Raw genomic sequence first — 18,108 nt, 5'->3', positions numbered from 1 at the left:
ATTAAAAGTTTATTCTTGAATTCAAAAGAGGGCATTTTTAACAAAACACTTAAATTTTTAGAAGCATTGTTAAATTCTCAATTAAGAGTTTTATTCTCAAATGCAAAAGAATGAATGTTAAAAAAATTTAAATTAAAAAAAAAGAATAATTAAACAAAATAATTACATTTCAAGAAAAATAGTTAAATTTCTGGATGAATAGTTAAATTTTCAAGCGTAAAAGATTTTTCAACAAAATAAGTTAATTTTTACTAGAAAAGATCAATTTTATAATAAAAATGAAATAGCTAAATTTTTAGTAAAAGAAATTAATTTTCAACTAAATAAATTAACTTTACAACCAAAAGAAGACATGTTTAAAAAACATAGAGGAATATTCAACTAAAAAAGATAAATTTGCAACCAGAAAGGCAATAATTCAATTTTACGATAAAGAAATACGTTCTATTCACAAGAAATAAATTTGTAACAAAATACTAAAATTATCAAACAAACAGATGGATTTAAAACAGAAAATTAAATATCTATACAAAAAATTTTCGTAAAATGAAAAACGAATCCCTTTTAACAAAACAGATGAATTGTTAATTAAAAAAGATACATTATCAACAAAAAATATAATAGTTAAATTTTTATTTAAAGAAATAAGTTTTTAAGCAAGTTAAGTAAATTTTCAACCAAAAATATGAATTTTCACCCAAAAGATTAAATATGTATCAGAAAAAAACTTCGACAATGAATGTAGCTCAATTTTTTTGTAAAAAAATTAATTTGAATCAAAAAACTAATTCTCGACCAATGAAAGAATAATTTTCAACAAAGTAAATCAATTTTCAACTAAATATTTTTATTTTTAATCGAATTGACAACCAAAACGTGAATTTTTCACTAAGGAGATTGATTTTCTTTCACAAAAGACATATTTTGATGCAAATAAAATTTTTTGGATTTAAATAGTTGGAATTACAACTTAGGAAGATAAATATTAAGCAAACAACGAAAAGTGAATTTTTCCATTTAAAAAAATTTTTAAAACATGAAATTCGAGCAAAAAATATTTTAATTAAAAAAAATTAAACAAAAGAATTGCATTTCTAGATAAATGTTAAATTTCTAGGAAAATAGATAAATTTTAAAACAAATAGTTAAATTTTCAAGCGCAACAGAATAAAATTTAGCCAAATATGTTTTATTTTTAACCAAGTGGTTTATTCTTAAATTCAAGAGGACGAATTTTAAACAAAACAAAATTTAATCTAAAAAATGAATTTTACAAAATAATTAAATTTCTAGGAAAATAGTCGAATTTTTAACGAAACAGTTGAATTTTCAAACGTGAAAGATAAAAATTGAAACCGTGACGTTGAATTTTCTACCGAGAGGTTTATTCTTAAATTCAAAAGGGCGAATTTCTAGAAAAAAAAATGTATGGAAAAATAGTTCAATTTTAAGCCAAATAGTTGAATTTTCAAACATAAAAAATGAAAAGCTCACAAAAATCTTCTTAAAAAAATGGAAGTTAGTTATTTACAGATAATTGCATAGAAAAATTAAGTTTTTACCTCTAAAAATAACCAAATATATATCTTGGTAAATAGTTAAATTTTGAAGCAATAAATAGTTAAAATTTCAAACATAAAAGATTAAAATGTAACCAAAGACATTTAAGCTTCAACCAAATAGTTTATTCTTAAATTCAAAATGACAAATTAAAAATAATTTAATTACCAAGAAAAATTATTTTAACAAAACAATTAAATTTCTAGAAAAATAGTTGAATTTTCAACCAAGAGTTTTATTCTTAAATTCAAGAGGGTAAATTTTCAAGAACACATTTTAATTTAAAAAATAATAATAATTAAACCAAATAATTAAATTTCTAGAAAAATATTTAAAGTCTAAAGCAAACAGTTGAATTTTCAAAAGCAAAAAATTAACATTCAGCCAAATATGTTGAATTTTCAAACAAGTAGTTTATTTTTAAATTCAAAAGAACGAATTTTTGAAAAAAAATTTTTCAAAGAACAAGAACAATTATATTTTTTAACTAAGAGTTTTTTGTTCTTAAACTCAAAAGGACACATTTATAACAAAAAATTTAAATTAAAATTTTTTTAAAAATAATAAATGTATAGGAAATTATATTAATTTTGAACCAAATAGTTGAATTTTCGAACATAAAGGATTAAAATTCAGCCAAATATGTTGAATTTTCAAGCAAGCAGATCATTCTAAATTTCAAAAGGACGAATTAAGAAAAAATTTAATTTGAAAGGAAAATAATTTTTAAAAATAATTAAATGTCTAGGTAAATAGTTGAATTTTCAAACATGCGGTTCATTCTTAAATTCAAAAGGACGAATTTATGAGAACAATTTAAAATTTTTTAAAATTAAACAAAATAATTAAATTTCTAGGAAAATAGTTAAATTTTGAACCAAATATTTGAATTGTCGAACATAAAGGATTAACTTTTAGCCAAATATTTTTAATTTCCAAGCCAGTAGTTTATTCTTAAATTCAAAAGGACGAATTTTTACCAACAATTTAATATTAAAAAAAGAAATTATACAAAATAATTAAATGTCTAGGAAAATAGTTAAATTTTGAACAAAATATTTGAATTTTCAAACATAAAGGATTAACTTTTAGCCAAATATGTTAAATTTTCAAGCCATCAGTGTATTCTTAAATTTAAAAGGATGAATTTTTAGCAACAAATTTTAATTTAAAAAAAAAAGAAATACACAAAATTATTAAATATATAGGAACAGAGTTAAATTTTGAACCAAATAGTTAAAATTTCAAACTTAAAAGATTGAAATGTAACCAAGGACGTTGAATTTTCAAACAAATAGTTTATTCTTAAATTTAAAGGAAAAATTTTTAATAAAAAAAATTAATTAAGAAAAAGAAGAGCTGAACAAAAACAATCAAATTTCTAGAAAAATAGTTGAATTTTCAACTAAGAGGTTTATTCTTAAATTCTAAAGGACGAAATTTTATTAAAAAATTAAAATAAATAAAATTAAAGAAAATAATTAAATGTCTAGAAAAAGATTTAAAATTTGAACCAAATAGTTGAGGTTTTTGAGGTTTTTTTCCTAGGAAAATAGTTTAATTTTTAACGAGATAGTTTAATTTTCAAACGTGAAAGATTAAAATTTAAACTTTGATATTGAATTTTCAACCAAATCGCTTATTCTTAAATTCAAAAGCACGAATTTTTACATCAAATTTAAACTGAAAAAAAAGAATTAAACAAAATAATTAAATGTCGAGGAAAACAGTCAAATTTTGAACCAAATATTAAATTTTTCAAATGTAAAAGATTAAAATTTAACCAAATATATTGAATTTTAAACCAAGTGGTTTATTGTTAAACTTAAAAGGACGAATCTTTGACATAAATTTAAATTAAAACAAAAAATTAAACAAAATAATTAAACGCAAAAAATACTTCAATTTTCAACCAAATAGCTGAATTTTCGAACGTTAAAAATTAAAATGCAACTAAAGATGTTGAATGTTCAACCAAATAAGTTATCCTTGAATTCGAAAAGATGAATTTTTAACAAAAAATTTCAACAAAAATAATTAAATTTTTAGGAAAATGATTGAATTTTCAATTAAGCAGTTTGTTCTTAAATTTAAAAGAACGAATTTTTAACCAAAAATTCATAATTGAAAAAAAAGAAATAAACAGAATAATTAAATGGCAAGAAAACTAGCTGAACTTCGAACCAAATAGTTGAATTTTCCAATGCAAAAAATTTAAATGCAACCATTTTCAAATGTCAACCAAAAAGGTCAATTTTGAATTTACAAGAAAGAGGTTTTGACCAAAAGAGACAAAAAAAAACGATAAAGGATCAAATAAACAAATTTTTTTTAATATTTAAAATTTTAACCAAATAGTTAAATTTTTAAACAACAGGGACAATTTTTTAACAACAACAAATACGATTTAAACAAAATTATTAAATTTCTAAGAAACTATATTTTTAACCAAACAGTTCAACTTCAAAACGCAAAAGATTTAATAAGTAACCAAAGTCATTGAATTTTCAACAAAATAATTTATTCCTAAATTTAAAAGGACGAATGGTTAACAAAAAAATGAATTAAACAAAATAATCAAATGTTTATGAAAATTGTTGAATTTGTGAACCAAAAAGTTTAATTTTCAAACGTAAAAGATTAAAATTTAGCCAAATATGTTGAATTACAAACCAAGTGCTTTATTTTTTAAATCAAAAGAAAAATTTTTTTGACAAAACAGTTAAATTAAACAAAATGATTAAATATTTAAGAAAATACTTAAAGTTGTAAAAAAAAATTAAAAAGGCAAACATAAAAAATTAAAATTCAATCAAAGACGTTAAATTTCCGACCAAGCAGTTCATTCTTAAATTCAAAAGAACGAATTTTCTTAAAAAACAGTTGAATTTTCAAAAAAAAATAATTAAACAAAATAGTTAAATTTCCAGGAAACTGTTTCAATTTTTAACCAAATATTTGAATTGGCAAACATAAAAGATTAAAATTCAATCAATGACGTTGAAATTTCAAATAAAGTAGTTTATTCTTAAATTCAAAAGAAGGAATTTTTAACAAACCAGTTGAATTTCACAAAAAAATTAATGAAATAAAATATTCAACTTTTAATTAAATAGTCCAACTGGAAAACATTAAAGATTAACATTCAATTAAGGAAGTTGAATTTTTAACCAAGTAGCTTATTCTTAATTTTTAAAGAACGAATTTTAACAAAATACTTCAATTTTGACGGAAAATTAATTTAAAAAAATATTAAATTTCAAGGAAAATACTTTAAAATTAACCAAATAGTTCAATTGGCGAGCATAAAAGATTAAAATAACCTAATGATGTTAAATTTTAAGCCGAACCGTCTATTCGTGAATCCAAAAGGACGAATGAAAAAAATGACAAATAAATTTAAAAAAAAAATAATTTAACAAACTAATCAAATTTAGAGAAAATTAGTTAAATTTGTAACAAAATAGTTGAATTTCAAACGTAAAAGAAAAAACTTCAACCAAAAAACAATTCCACTTTCAACCAAAAAGTGAAATTTTTATTTTGCAAGAACAAATTTTTGACAACAAAAAATACAAAATAATTAAAGTTGTAAAAAATAGTTGAAATTACAAACGAAAAATTATTATTAGGCTAGAAAAAAATTTTGAATTTTAAATAAAATAAATGGAGTTTTATTCCGCAAGCATGAATCTTTAATTAACGAGAAACGATATAAACAAAATAATTAAATTTCGAAGAAAATAGTTAAATTTTTAACATAATGGTATAAATTTTCAAAAGCAAAATATTAATATTCAAACAAGGACTTTGCAATTTTTATTTTAAATGGAAGAATTTTCAACAAAAAGGTACAATAAAAAGGAAAAGTGAATTCAACAAAATAATAAAATTTCTAAGAAAATATTGAAATATTTAACCAAATAGATAAATTTTCAATTAATAAGGAATAATTTTTAACAAATATTTGAATTTAAAAGAAGAATTAAACAACAGAAATTCCATTTCTAAGAATATATTTGATTTTTTTAACCAAATTGTTAACGTTGCTAATATAAAAGATTAAAACTAAACCAAAAGCAGTTGAATTTTAAACTTCATAACTCAATTTATAATACAAAAGGACAAATATAAAAACATAAAGATGTAAGCAAAATAATTAAATTTATAAGAAAATAGCTAAATTTTCTACCTAATAGTTGAATATTTAAACCAAATAATTTCATATTTAAAAGAATAGTCAAATTTTTATTTCAAGAGGACAAATTTGGATCGAAAAAAGTCGACTTAAAAAAAATAAATATATACTAGTAATTATATTTTCAAACAAATAAATATATTTTCAATCCAAAATTTTTAACGAAACAGTTGAAAAGACTTTAAACAAGTAGTCAAATATTTGAAAAAAATAATTTTATATTTAAAAAAATAGTCGTACATTCAACAAATGATAAATGTTCAACAAACAATCGAAATTGCAACATAAAAAACGAAATGTTATAGAAAGAACTGACTTTCAAAACGAATAAAATTTTTGCAATAAGAACTTTTGTTTTCGATGAATTTTCAAATTAAAAATATATTTTTTTAACCAAATTAAATTTTATTCTAAATAGTTAAAATTTTTACCAAGTTGTTGAATTTTCAAGTTAAAAAGACGACATTTCTACTAAAAAGATAAATTCCTAATCCGAAAATATGAGTTTTTAACCATAATTTATTTACAGCCAAACAGTTGAGTTTTCAAGTATATTAAAGAATCTTTAAAAAAAATTAAATTGTTAACCATAATTTAAACTAAAAAATAGTTGAGTTTAACAAAAAAGACGAATTTCTAACAAAACAACTAAATATCTAACCAAACAATACTATATCTAAAAAAGAAAATTTTTTAAGAAAATTAATTATTTGTAAATTCAACTATTTGGTTAAAAATGTGTCGTTTTCTGTTAAACGTAATTTACTTTTAATGCGAATTTCAATATTTAACTTTTCGTTAAAATCTTATCTTTTTCACTTAAAAATTTAACCATGTATATGAAAATCAACATTTTTTAAATTTGCAAACAAATTTTTTAATTCTTTTTTTAATCACTATCCAAAGCCGATTTTGAAAACCAATGAAATTTTCTTCTCAAAATTCTCAGTCAATTTTCACAAAATTGGCGACCTTTTTTACAAAAAATTTTATTTTTCCACATTCACAAACTTCTACATCCATTTTCGCCAATTTTAATCCATTTTTTACAAATAAAAAATGGTTATTGCCTTCTTCTAAAAATTCCCGTTTTTGCGATCAGAAGCTTTTGTTTTTAATGATTAAACTTGTAATACAAATTTTATATTTTAATTAAAAATTGTATTTAACTATTAGAATGAAAAACTAGTTTGTCATAATAATAATTTTTTTCTTTGTCTACATCCTATATATATGTAGCTTGGACCTCCCGATGCAACCTCCCAACAAGTTTAATGTTCGCATGAAACTTTTAATTGCCCGACCAGTCTTACAAATTACTAACAGATGGGGCCTGCTTTCTCCGTAAAAATAACGGCGCTATGGAAAAACTCTTCTACATGCCAATGAAGCATTTTCTTGCTTATAATCGATTACGTGGTTTCAGGCACTTGCACCATCCTCTCAACTAAATTTCCCCATCTAAAGATATTTTCATTTAAATTTCACAAAAGTTAAATCGAATTTTAGTCCTCTGTTGAATAACCACCTAAAGTTTTTTTTTTAAATTCTCCTCTCTTTTATAATGGCTAAGTCCTTAAAATATTGTATCAGTTACCTATCTTTCCTCTATCTTCTTACCCATAGAAGAATCTTATTTTTATTTCTTCCTTATTTCTTAAAATATATTCCTATAATAAACACCATCTCGTCTTTATTTTTTCCATCAGGTCTCTTATCACATATCTTCCACCTCTATCCTTTAATTCTGAACTCTTCTATAAATAACACTCTTTTTCTGCTGTTGCTTTTTCCATTCCTTTTCTATTCTTTCCTGTTATACATTCCTATCTCACATCACTATTCCTCCCATTGGTCTGTTTTTTTATACTCTTAGCATTTTGAACCCTTCCTCTGTAACCTCTTGTTCACATTTTCCTCACTCTTTGCCATTCATCTCAATCTAGCCACATCTATATAATTACTAGCACCTCTTATTGTTCCAAATTTTGCATATATTTCCTGTCCATTCTTTCCAAGCCTACCACTTTATAGCAATATTACTATTTATTGTGTTCCTCTCCTCTTCCTTTCTTTCCTAGTCTGCCTTTATTTCACATTCTACTAACTCGTTAGTCTTTCATCCCGAGCTCCCTATATACCGCCTGTCTCAGTTTTCTCTCTTCCTTATCTCTTAAAGCGTTTTCTAATTTACCCTTATCTCTATTTACATACACTACATCTACAACCTCTATTCTTCTATCTTTATCACTTCTATAACTAATCCTCATTTTTATTCTGTTTTGTCTTACATCCCTTGTTTATCCTTCCCTGTTACGAATTCCTATCCTACCTTCATCACTATTCCTCCCATTGGTGTACTTTTTTTATTCTTATTTATTGCCTACTGAACCCGTCCTCAATATCCTCTTGGTAACATTTCCCTTACTCTTTTTTCCAAGTCTACTATTTATTAGTACTATATACTATTACTATTTATTTTTTACTTTCCTGTGCCTTTCTTTCCTAGTCTCCCCCTCATATATCTTCTATCTATCTTCTTTTATACTTAACCCACTTTCCTTTTTCGTTATTTTCCTTAACTTCTACTTATTTATTTCCTCGCGTCTCCTTTCCTCAATTCTTTTTGAGATTTAAAATTTACCCCTTAAAGTTTTTGATTAATTCACCTCACATTTTTAATTGCCAACTTCTCAGGATTTTTTGCGTTACACATCTTTCCTCTATTTTTATACCCACCCAAATATCTATTTTTGACACTTCTTATTATTTAAAACGTTCTATAATTTGTTCTTATTGACATGTACATTCAACACATCTTCGAATTTTGAACGTGTCCTCTGTAACCTCTTGGTAACATTTCCCTTACAGTTTGTCAATCCTCTTAGTCCAGCAACTTCTATATCATAACCAGCACATACTATTGTTCAAAATTTTTTTTTCTAAATTCCCTATCCTTTCTTTCCAAGTCTACTACTTTTTTAATACCATTAACAACTACTATTTATTTCTCTCCTATTCCTTTCCTTCCTGGTCTCCTGTCACTTCAATTTTTACTAAATCTTTGACCTTTAATCCCGAATCCACCATATACGTTCTATCTCTCTTCTTCCATACTAAACCCACTTTCCTGTATCGTTATTATCCTTAACACATACTTATTCACTTCCTACCATCTCTAATCCTGTATTCTTTTCAAGCTTTAAAATCTTCACCTAAATTTTGTGTTTTAAATTCTCCTCACTTTTATAACTGCCAACTCCTTAGCATTTTTTGTGTCTTGCAAATCATTTCTATATCTTATTACACATATATCTTCCTTAAAATTTAAAACGCTCTATAGTGTCTCTCTATCTCCTTCTACATACACCACATCTTCAACCTTTAGCTTCCTATCTTTACCTCTTCTATAACTAATCTTCATTTTTATTCTGCTATTTCTTCCATCTCTTGTTAATTTTTCCCTGTTATGTACCCCTATCCTACTCTCATTACTATTCCTTCCATTGTTTTTCCTTTTTTATTCTTACTCTTCCCATTTTGAACCCTTCCTCTATATACTTTTGGTAACATTTCCATTACTCCTACTCCCTAATCCTATTCATTTTTAGTACTATAAACTGTTACTATTTCTTTTTACTCACCAATTCCTATCTTTTCTTGTATACCTTCTATCTGTCTTCTTCTATACCCAAACCTCTTTCCTCTTTCATTATTTTCGGCAACTTATACTTATTTATTTCCTCCCATCTCCAATCCTCTATTATTTTCGAACTTTAAAATATTTACCATATATATTTTTTCTAATAATAAGCTTTTTATTTGGAATTTCAACTTTTTCGTTGAGAATTCTTGAATTTGATTAAAAATTCTTTTTGTTTGATAGTAACTTAATCTTTTTGTTTTAAAATTCATCCCTTCTAGTTGAAAACTCCACTCTTTGTTTCAGAGTTCTCAAATTTTATAAAAAATTCATCATTGTTGGTACTAAATGAGCTTTTTTCTTTACTAATACATCCTTTTAGTAAAGAATGTAGCAACAAGACTTTCAAATTGAACTACTTTTTCAAAAATTAAAAAATTTCTCTCTTTTATAAAAATTAAACTTTTTGGTTGACAATGGTTGAATCACATTAAAAATTCACCTTTTTGGTAGTAAATTCGTCTATTTGTTTAAAAATTCGACGCTTTTAGTTGTCAGTTCACGATTTTGGTTGGCAAAACATGTATTTTGTTGATAAACTTTATTTTTTCGGTAGAAAATTAAGGTTTTGTTTAAAAATTTTACTTTTTATTTGGAATTCTTGAATTTGATTGAAAATTCGTCTTGTTTCCTCTGTTTAAAAATTCATGTTTTTTGGTGCGAAATTCTAATTTTTCATTGACAATTGAACTTTTTGGTTGAGTGTTTTTGAATTTTTTGAAGTATTTTTGTGTTTTATTGAAAATTTCTCTCTTCTGTCAGAAAATTAATCGCTCAGTTTAAAAATTCATGTTCTTTGGTGAAAAATTCTACTTTTTAATTGACAGTTCAACATTTTGGTTGAGTGTTTTTGAATTTGGTAGAAAATTGTGTTCCTTTTCGGCAGAAAATTAATTTTTTTGTTTAAAATTTTAACTTTTTGTTGGAGTATTCTTGTCTTTTATTGTAAATTTGTCTTTTTTGATAGTAAATGAATGGCTCAGTTTAAAAAATTTATGTTTTTTGTTGCATAATTTTATTTTGTTCATTGACAATTGAACTTTTTGGTTAAGTGATTTTAAATTCTGTTGAAAGTTGTTCTTTTTGGTAAAAAATTAATCTCTTTGTTTCGAAATTCATCTTTCTGGTAAAAATTCTTTTTTTTTGATTGGCAATTCAGCTTTTTGGTTGATATTTTTAATTTGCTTAAAAATTCGGTTCGTTCGGTAGCAAATTAATATTTTTGTTCCAAAATTTAGCTTCTTGTTTGACTGTTTCTGATTTTGGTTAAAAATTCAGCTTTTTCGATAGAAAATAAATTTTTTTCTTCAAAAATTTAACTTTTTGTTGGAAGATTCTCCAACTTGATTAAAAATTCGTCTTTTTGGTAGTAAATTAATCTCTTGGTTTAAAAATTTATGTTTTTTAAAGACAAATTCTACTTTTTTATTTAAAAATTCAACTTTTTGGTTGACTTTTTTTTTAATTTAGTTAAAAATTCGGTTTTTTCGGTCAAAAATTAATTTTTTTGTTTGAAAATTTAACTTATTATTGGAAGATTCTCCAATTTTTTTGGAAATTCGTCTTTTTTGGTAGTCAATTAATCTCTTTAATTAAAAAATCATATTTTTAATAAAAAATTATATTTTTTCAATTGGCAATTTAACTTTTTGGTGAAGTGATTTTTAATTTGCATTAAAAGTCGGTTTTTTGGTAGAAAATTAATTTTTTGTTTAAAATTTTGACTTTTTGTTGGAGTATTCTTGTATTTTATTAAAAATTGGTCTTTTTTATAGTAAATTAATCGCTCAGTTTAAAAATTTATGTTTTTTGCTGAAAAATTATACTTTTTAATTGACAAGTTAACTTTTTTGTCGAGTATTTTTTAATTTGGATAAAAATTCTTTTTTTTCAGTAGAAAATTAATTTTGTTGTTTAAAATTTTTACTTTTTGTTGGAGTATTCTTATATTTATTGAAAATTTACCTCTTTGGTAGTAAATTAATCGCTCAGTTTAAAAATTCTTTTTTTTTTGTGAAAAATTCTACTTTTTAATTGAAAATTTAACTTTTTGGTTGAGTGTTTTTGTATTCGGTTAAAAATTGATCTTTTTTGGTAAAAAATTAATCTCTTTGTTTCAAAATTCATCTTTCTTTCTAGTAAAAATTATATTTTTTTAATTGATAATTAAGTTTTTTGGTTGAGTAATTTTGAATTTGCTTAAACATTCAGTTTTTGCGGTAGAAAATTAATATTTTGGTTCCAAAATTTAGCTTTTCGTTTGAGTGTTTTTGATTTTGGTTTAAAAGTTAGCTTTTTCGGTACAAAATTAATTTCATATTTTTTGATAAAAAATTCTACTCTTCTAATTTATAATTGAACTTTTTGGTTGAGTGTTTTTAAATTTGGTTAAAAATTCGAGTTTTGCGATCGAAAATTAATATTTATATTTTCAAATTTAACTGTTTGTTTGGGAATTCTGGGATTTTATTGAAAATCATCTCTTTTTGTTGTAAATTTGACTTTTGGTTTAGAAATTTGTATATTTTATTGATAATTTGTCTTTTTTGGTATTCAATTAATCTCTTTGTTAAAAAAATCCTTGTTTTTGGTTCAATTATTTTCTTAATTAAAAATTCAACTTTTTGGTTGAGTATTTTTGAATTTAGTTAAAAATTCGTGTTTCGCGATCGAAAATTAATATTTTTGTTTGAAAATTTAACTGTTGGTTTGGGAATTCTGGGATTTTATTGAAAATCATCTCTTTTTGTTGAAAAATTAATCTTTTGGTTGGAAATTCAACAATTTAGTTTGAAAGTTGAATTACTTTCTTAAAAATAAGAAAACCAATTTCCTTTTTTTTAATACAACTGTTTGGTTAGGAATTATTAAATTTTATTTAATATTTGTCTTTTTCGGCAGAAGATTAATCGTTTTGTTTAAAAAATCATCTTTTTGATAAAAATTTAAAAACTCGGTTTTAAAGCTAAATTGTTTTCTTAACAATAAATTTTTTGGGTGCCGACGTAAAGTTTTAGTTAAAAATTCATCTCTTTTGTTGGAAATTGAACTTTTTTTTAATTTGTATTTTTTTTATGTTAAAAAATCACTTTTGTTATTGAGAATTTACCTATTGCATTGCGGGTCCAAAATGGATCTTTTTTAGTTGAAAATTCAACTTTTTTGGTTGAGAATCCTTGAATTTTATTTAAAATTTGTCTCTTTTTAGTAGAAAATTATTCTCTTTGTTTAAAAATTCATCTGTTTTGGTTATCAATTCTGCTTTTTAATTAAAAATTGAACTGTTTTTTAAAGTGTTTTTAAAGTTGGTTAAAAATTTGTTTTACTCCGTAGAAAATGAATATTTTTGTTTAAGAATTTTTAAATGTTATTGAAAATTTGTCTATTTTTGGTGGTAAATTAATCTCTTTTTTTCTTCAAATACATCTTTTGGTTGAAAATTTCCCAATTTGGTTTTAAAGATGAACTACTTTCTTAAAAATAAGAAAACAAATTTCTTTCTTTTTTCTTAAAAATACAACTTTTTGTGAAGTATTAGTGAATTCTATTGAAAATTTGTTTTTTTCGACAATTTTTTAACCTTTTTCTTGAAAATTCATTTATTTGGTTGAAAATTTAACAACTAGATTTTTAATCGAATTTAAATCGATACCTTACTCCTTCTTTCACTTTCATGATTTTCATTTAGATTTCACAAAATTTGAATGGAATTTACTTCTTTTAAAAAATTCACTTAAAGTTTCTTTTTTTCATTCCTTCTCACTTTTATAATTGCCATCTCCTTATCATTTTCTATAAATTATAGATCTTTCCTCTATTTTATTACCTATACTAGAAATTAATTTTTATTTCTTCCTGATCTTTAATTAGAAACATGGTAATTAAATTAGAATTAAACTCTTAAGAATTCCGACGAGCAGTCTGTTATCTCTCAATCATAGATTCTTTGGCGAAAGGCGACTGTCTTCGAGTGATCATTAATGTCTTCTGTTATTGTGACATGGGTGCTTTTCAGGTTCACAGCACGCGACCAATATCAGATGTCCCACTGTGCGATATAATTTATTGTTTAAATAATTTATTATTCAAATAAATTATTAAAAGTTACGATTCACAAGAATTGTTAACGTTAATAAATTTTATGGAAAAGTTCAAATATAGTAATTTGGTGTTTTATAAATCTTCACTTATGGTATTTGTTGTCAATAATTAATAAAAAATTCAATAAGATTTTTGTCAGAGACCCGAAAAATTCCAATGAAATCATTTTTACTAATATCAAATATTTTTTTGGTCTTGAATTTAGATCTTCCTTTTTTTAAATTTTTTCAAACGGATTTCAAATCGAGACTCAAGAAACCCTAGAAATTAATTTTTTTAATTTGAGGAATTTAAATAAGGTCAAAGTCAAATTTAAAATACCTTAATATAAAACCAAGAATTCAGCGACCAGATTTGGATAATCACCATAAAATGTTCTAATTGCAATTTGAAAAAGATAAAAAATTTCCTAAAAAATAAAATAAAATTTCTTTTTTTTTAACCAAAATAAAAAAGAGTAAGGAAAAATGATAATTTCTTCCCTCTTTGTTATTTTTGTTAAAGAAAAAAAGAAATTTTTTTCTTCTTGAGGAACATTTTTCTATTTTTTCAAATTGCTGTAGAAACGGTTTATGGTGGTTGTCAAAATTAATTTGGATTGGAATCGTATATTTTTGTACTTTTTTGGTCTCGATTTCACAACCACAATTTTTTTTAATTTGCAATACACAATTCGATATCAGAAACTAAAAAAAAAACCGAAAAGTCATTTCGACGGAAATATATTTTTTAGATCTACAGTTTGATTTTGAACCAGCCATTTTTTCACTATTTTGAAAATGGATTTGAAATCGGTTTTTCAAAAAAGCACTAGAACATTGTTTCTAACTAAATTGGATATTTTTTTAATTCTTTGGTTTTGATTTTTTATCCACCATTTTCTTTAAAAAATTTGAAAAACGGATTTGAAATGAAAAACCCAAAAGAGCTCGAAAAAATCATTTCCACTGGAATCGAATATTTTTTTTACTTTTTTCTGGTTGATTTTGAAGTCGCTATCTTTTCCATATTCGTAATACAAATTCGAAAACGGAGACAGCCGAAATTTCGAAATTTGTTTTAAAATCAATTTTTCTCGATTTCAAATCCGTAATTTTTTTGAATTCTGGATAGGGATTCCAAGTCAGAGACCCCCCCCCCCCTCCCCAAAACATAAAAAATTAATTAAAAAATTTAAATTAATTCAAACTTTTTGGATACTTTCATTTGATTTTGAATCCGTCATTACGTTTTTGAGTGTTCTGAAAACAGATTCCAAAAAACCTCTGAAAAATCATTTTTGCTTTCAGGAAATATTTTTTTAGTTCTTTGATCTTTTAATTTTTATCCACATTTTTTTAAATTTCTGAAACGGATTTAAAAAGGAAACCCCCCAAAAAATCTCGAAATAAGGGTTTTCACTCTAATCGATATTTTTTAGTTTCTTTGGGTTGATTTTGGTTTCGCAATTTTTTTTAATTCCTCAACATAAATTCAAAAACAGAGACTCAAGAAAAAAACATAAAAAATCATTTGTACTGAAATCGAATATTTTTAAAGTCTTTTGGCCTCGATTTTAGATCGTTTTTTAAAATATTTCTACAGCGGAATTAAAATCAGAGACCTACAAAATAAATAGAAAATTATTTTCGCTTAAATCGTATTTTTTAGATCTTTTGTCTTGAATTTCTGTCCACCATTTTGTTTAAAAAAATTTTGGATACGGATTTGAAACAAAAAAACCAAAAAAGCCTAAAAATAGGATTTCCACTGAAATTGAATATTTTTGTATTCTTTTGGTCTTTATTTCAGATCTGCCATTTTAATTTTTAAATTCCTAGTATGATTCGAAACCAGGGAAACGAAAAAAAACTCTCAAAAATCATTTTTATTGCAGTCGGATATTTTTTCAATTCAAATATAATATTAAAAAAATTTTATGCTTTTATTTTGGATCTGCGACTTTTTTTAAGTTTCTAAAATATATAAGAAATCAGAAACCTCAAAAACTCCTAGAAAGTCATTTTCACTCAAATCGATTTTTATTGTATCTATTTTGTATCCGCCAATTCGTTTTTGAAAATTCTAAAAACTTAATTAAAATCAGCGTTCAAAACAACCCTAGAAAATCATTTAAACTGAAATCTAAAATTTTTTAAAGTATTTTTTTTATTATGAATCTGCCATTTTGTTTTTCAAGGTTCTGGAAACATATTCGAAATGAGAGACCCAAAAATCCTCTAGAAAATCATCTTCACGAAAATTGAATTTTTTTGTCTCTATTTTGAATCCGTCAGTTCATTTTTGAAAATTCTGAAAACTTAATTGAACTCAGAGACAAAAAAAAACGTGAAAAATAATTTCCATTGTAATCTAATATTTTTCCAAATCTTCGGTTTTTTGAAAACGTCTCTTAAAACGAGAGCAGAGATTCTATAAATCCATCGAAAATTATCATCACTGAAATTTAATTTTTTTATTTCTATTTTGAATCCGCAACTTCGTTTTTGAATATTCTGAAAACGCATTCGAAATCAGAGTCAAAATCCCTAAAAAATCATTTACACTGAATTTGAAGATTTTTTATTCTGGATATTTCATTTTGTTTTTGAATGTTCTGAGAATGTAATTAAAATTGGAGTCCAAAAACCCTGGATGATCATTTGCACTTGAAACAAATATTAATTTTTTTTTTTCATTTTGGATTTGCCAATTTATTTTTGACAGTTCTGAAAAAGTATTCGAAATTATAGTTCCCGAAAATCCCCAGAAAATCATCATGACTGAAATCGAATTTTTTGCCTTTATTTTCAAATCCCTCACTTCTTTTTTGAAAATTCTGAAAATGTTATTTAAATCAGAAACCAAAAACCCTAGAAAATCGTTCAAACTGAAATCGAATTTATGATAAGAATTTTTTCTTTTATTTTGGATTTTCTAATATGTTTGTGAAGTTTCTAAAAACGCGCAAACCAGAGACCAAAAAACTCTAGAAAATAATTTGCACAAAAATCGAATTTTTTAAAAAGTTTTTTTATTTAATTTGGATCTGCCAGTTTCTTTTTGAAGGCTCTGAAAACTCATGCGAAATCAGCGACCCAAAAAACTCTTAAAAAATTATCTTCACTGTAATTAATTTTTTGTATTTCTATTTGGAATCCGCTGGTTCGCTTTTAAATATTCTGAAAACGTAATTAAAATCAGAGACCCAAAAACCCTAGAAAATCATTGACACTAAAATCGGATATTTAAAAATTTTATTTATTTTTATTTTGGCCTTTTTGATTGTGAAGGTTCTAAAAAAATATTCGAAAGCAGAGACCCCAAAAGCCCCTAGGAAACTATCTTCACTAAAATCGAATTTTTCGTCTCTATTTTGAATCCGCCACTTTGTTTTTGAAAATTGTAAAGCTTTGTTGAAATCAGAGACGAAAAAAAATTTTAAAGAAGGAGAGAGTTTTGTACAGCTCTTTTGGAATCTATCCCACTGGGTTTCCAATGCCCCATGCGAGACCATAAATCCAGATCTTTGCATGCTTCATTGGCCTGGATCCCCACCGCGATTCCAACGTTGACAATTTGACAAGGATTTTACACAATGAATTCTTATATACTTTACCTTCTAAAAATCTAAACCCATGAAAGCTAGAAACGTGTTAAGTAAGAAAAAGTGGGACACTAAAAAAAGGTAAATGACTATAAGATTAGGTATTTAGGGAAGGGGCGATCAGCAGGTGGGCCTATTTTAGGACTCTAAGCCATTTGGCCAGTCGGGGGTCGAAGGCGCCACTTCTTATCGTAAATTAGAGATGGTCCGTTTTTTTTTTCGAATACAGGTGAAAAACTGAGCAGACAAAAGGAGGGAATTTATACTGAGCTGGCAATTAAAACGCTCTCCCTTCTAATAATTGCACCTAGTTTTAATCTCGTAATTTAGGTTTAGGATGATAATTGCATCGTGCCGAAATACTGTTAATTTCAACTGCCTCCTTATTACAAACTTAAGCTTATACCTCTACCATTTTTCACATTCTCCCTTTTATTCCTTTTCATTCTCACAGATTCTTTCTGTTCTTCTTTCTTCAAACCATCCCTTTCCTCCACTTCGTTATATTTTTCCTTTTTTCATTGACAGATTTTTCTTGTTCTTCTTCTTAAATACATACATTCCCTCACTTCCTTTCCCATTCTGAATCTCGCGATTCCTTAAAAAAAACTTGTTTCTAAATTTTTTCTAAATACCTTATACTCTTTCCTTATCCTCTAACACTACTTATTGTATTTCAAATTTTGAACTATTATTTATTTTTCTATCAATTATATTTTCTTATCTCTTATCTCCAACTATGATTTACCCTAGTCCTTTCTCCTATATCTCAATTACTAAAGAACTATTTTATTTCTTCCTACCTCGTTAATTCTATTGCCATCCTTTTCCTTTCTTTTATTTCTTGTACACAATTTTTTCTCTAAATCCTATCTCTTTCCCCCTGTTAGCTTCTTCTAAAACTTTTATGACTTCTTTCCCACTCTAGTGCATAACATATCTCTTTGCGCGTGATCTCTT

This window comes from Belonocnema kinseyi, chromosome 7 (genome assembly GCF_010883055.1).
Source record: "Belonocnema kinseyi isolate 2016_QV_RU_SX_M_011 chromosome 7, B_treatae_v1, whole genome shotgun sequence".
Classification (NCBI taxonomy): Eukaryota; Metazoa; Arthropoda; class Insecta; order Hymenoptera; family Cynipidae; genus Belonocnema; species Belonocnema kinseyi.
Note: the sequence above shows the minus strand (reverse complement) of the source record.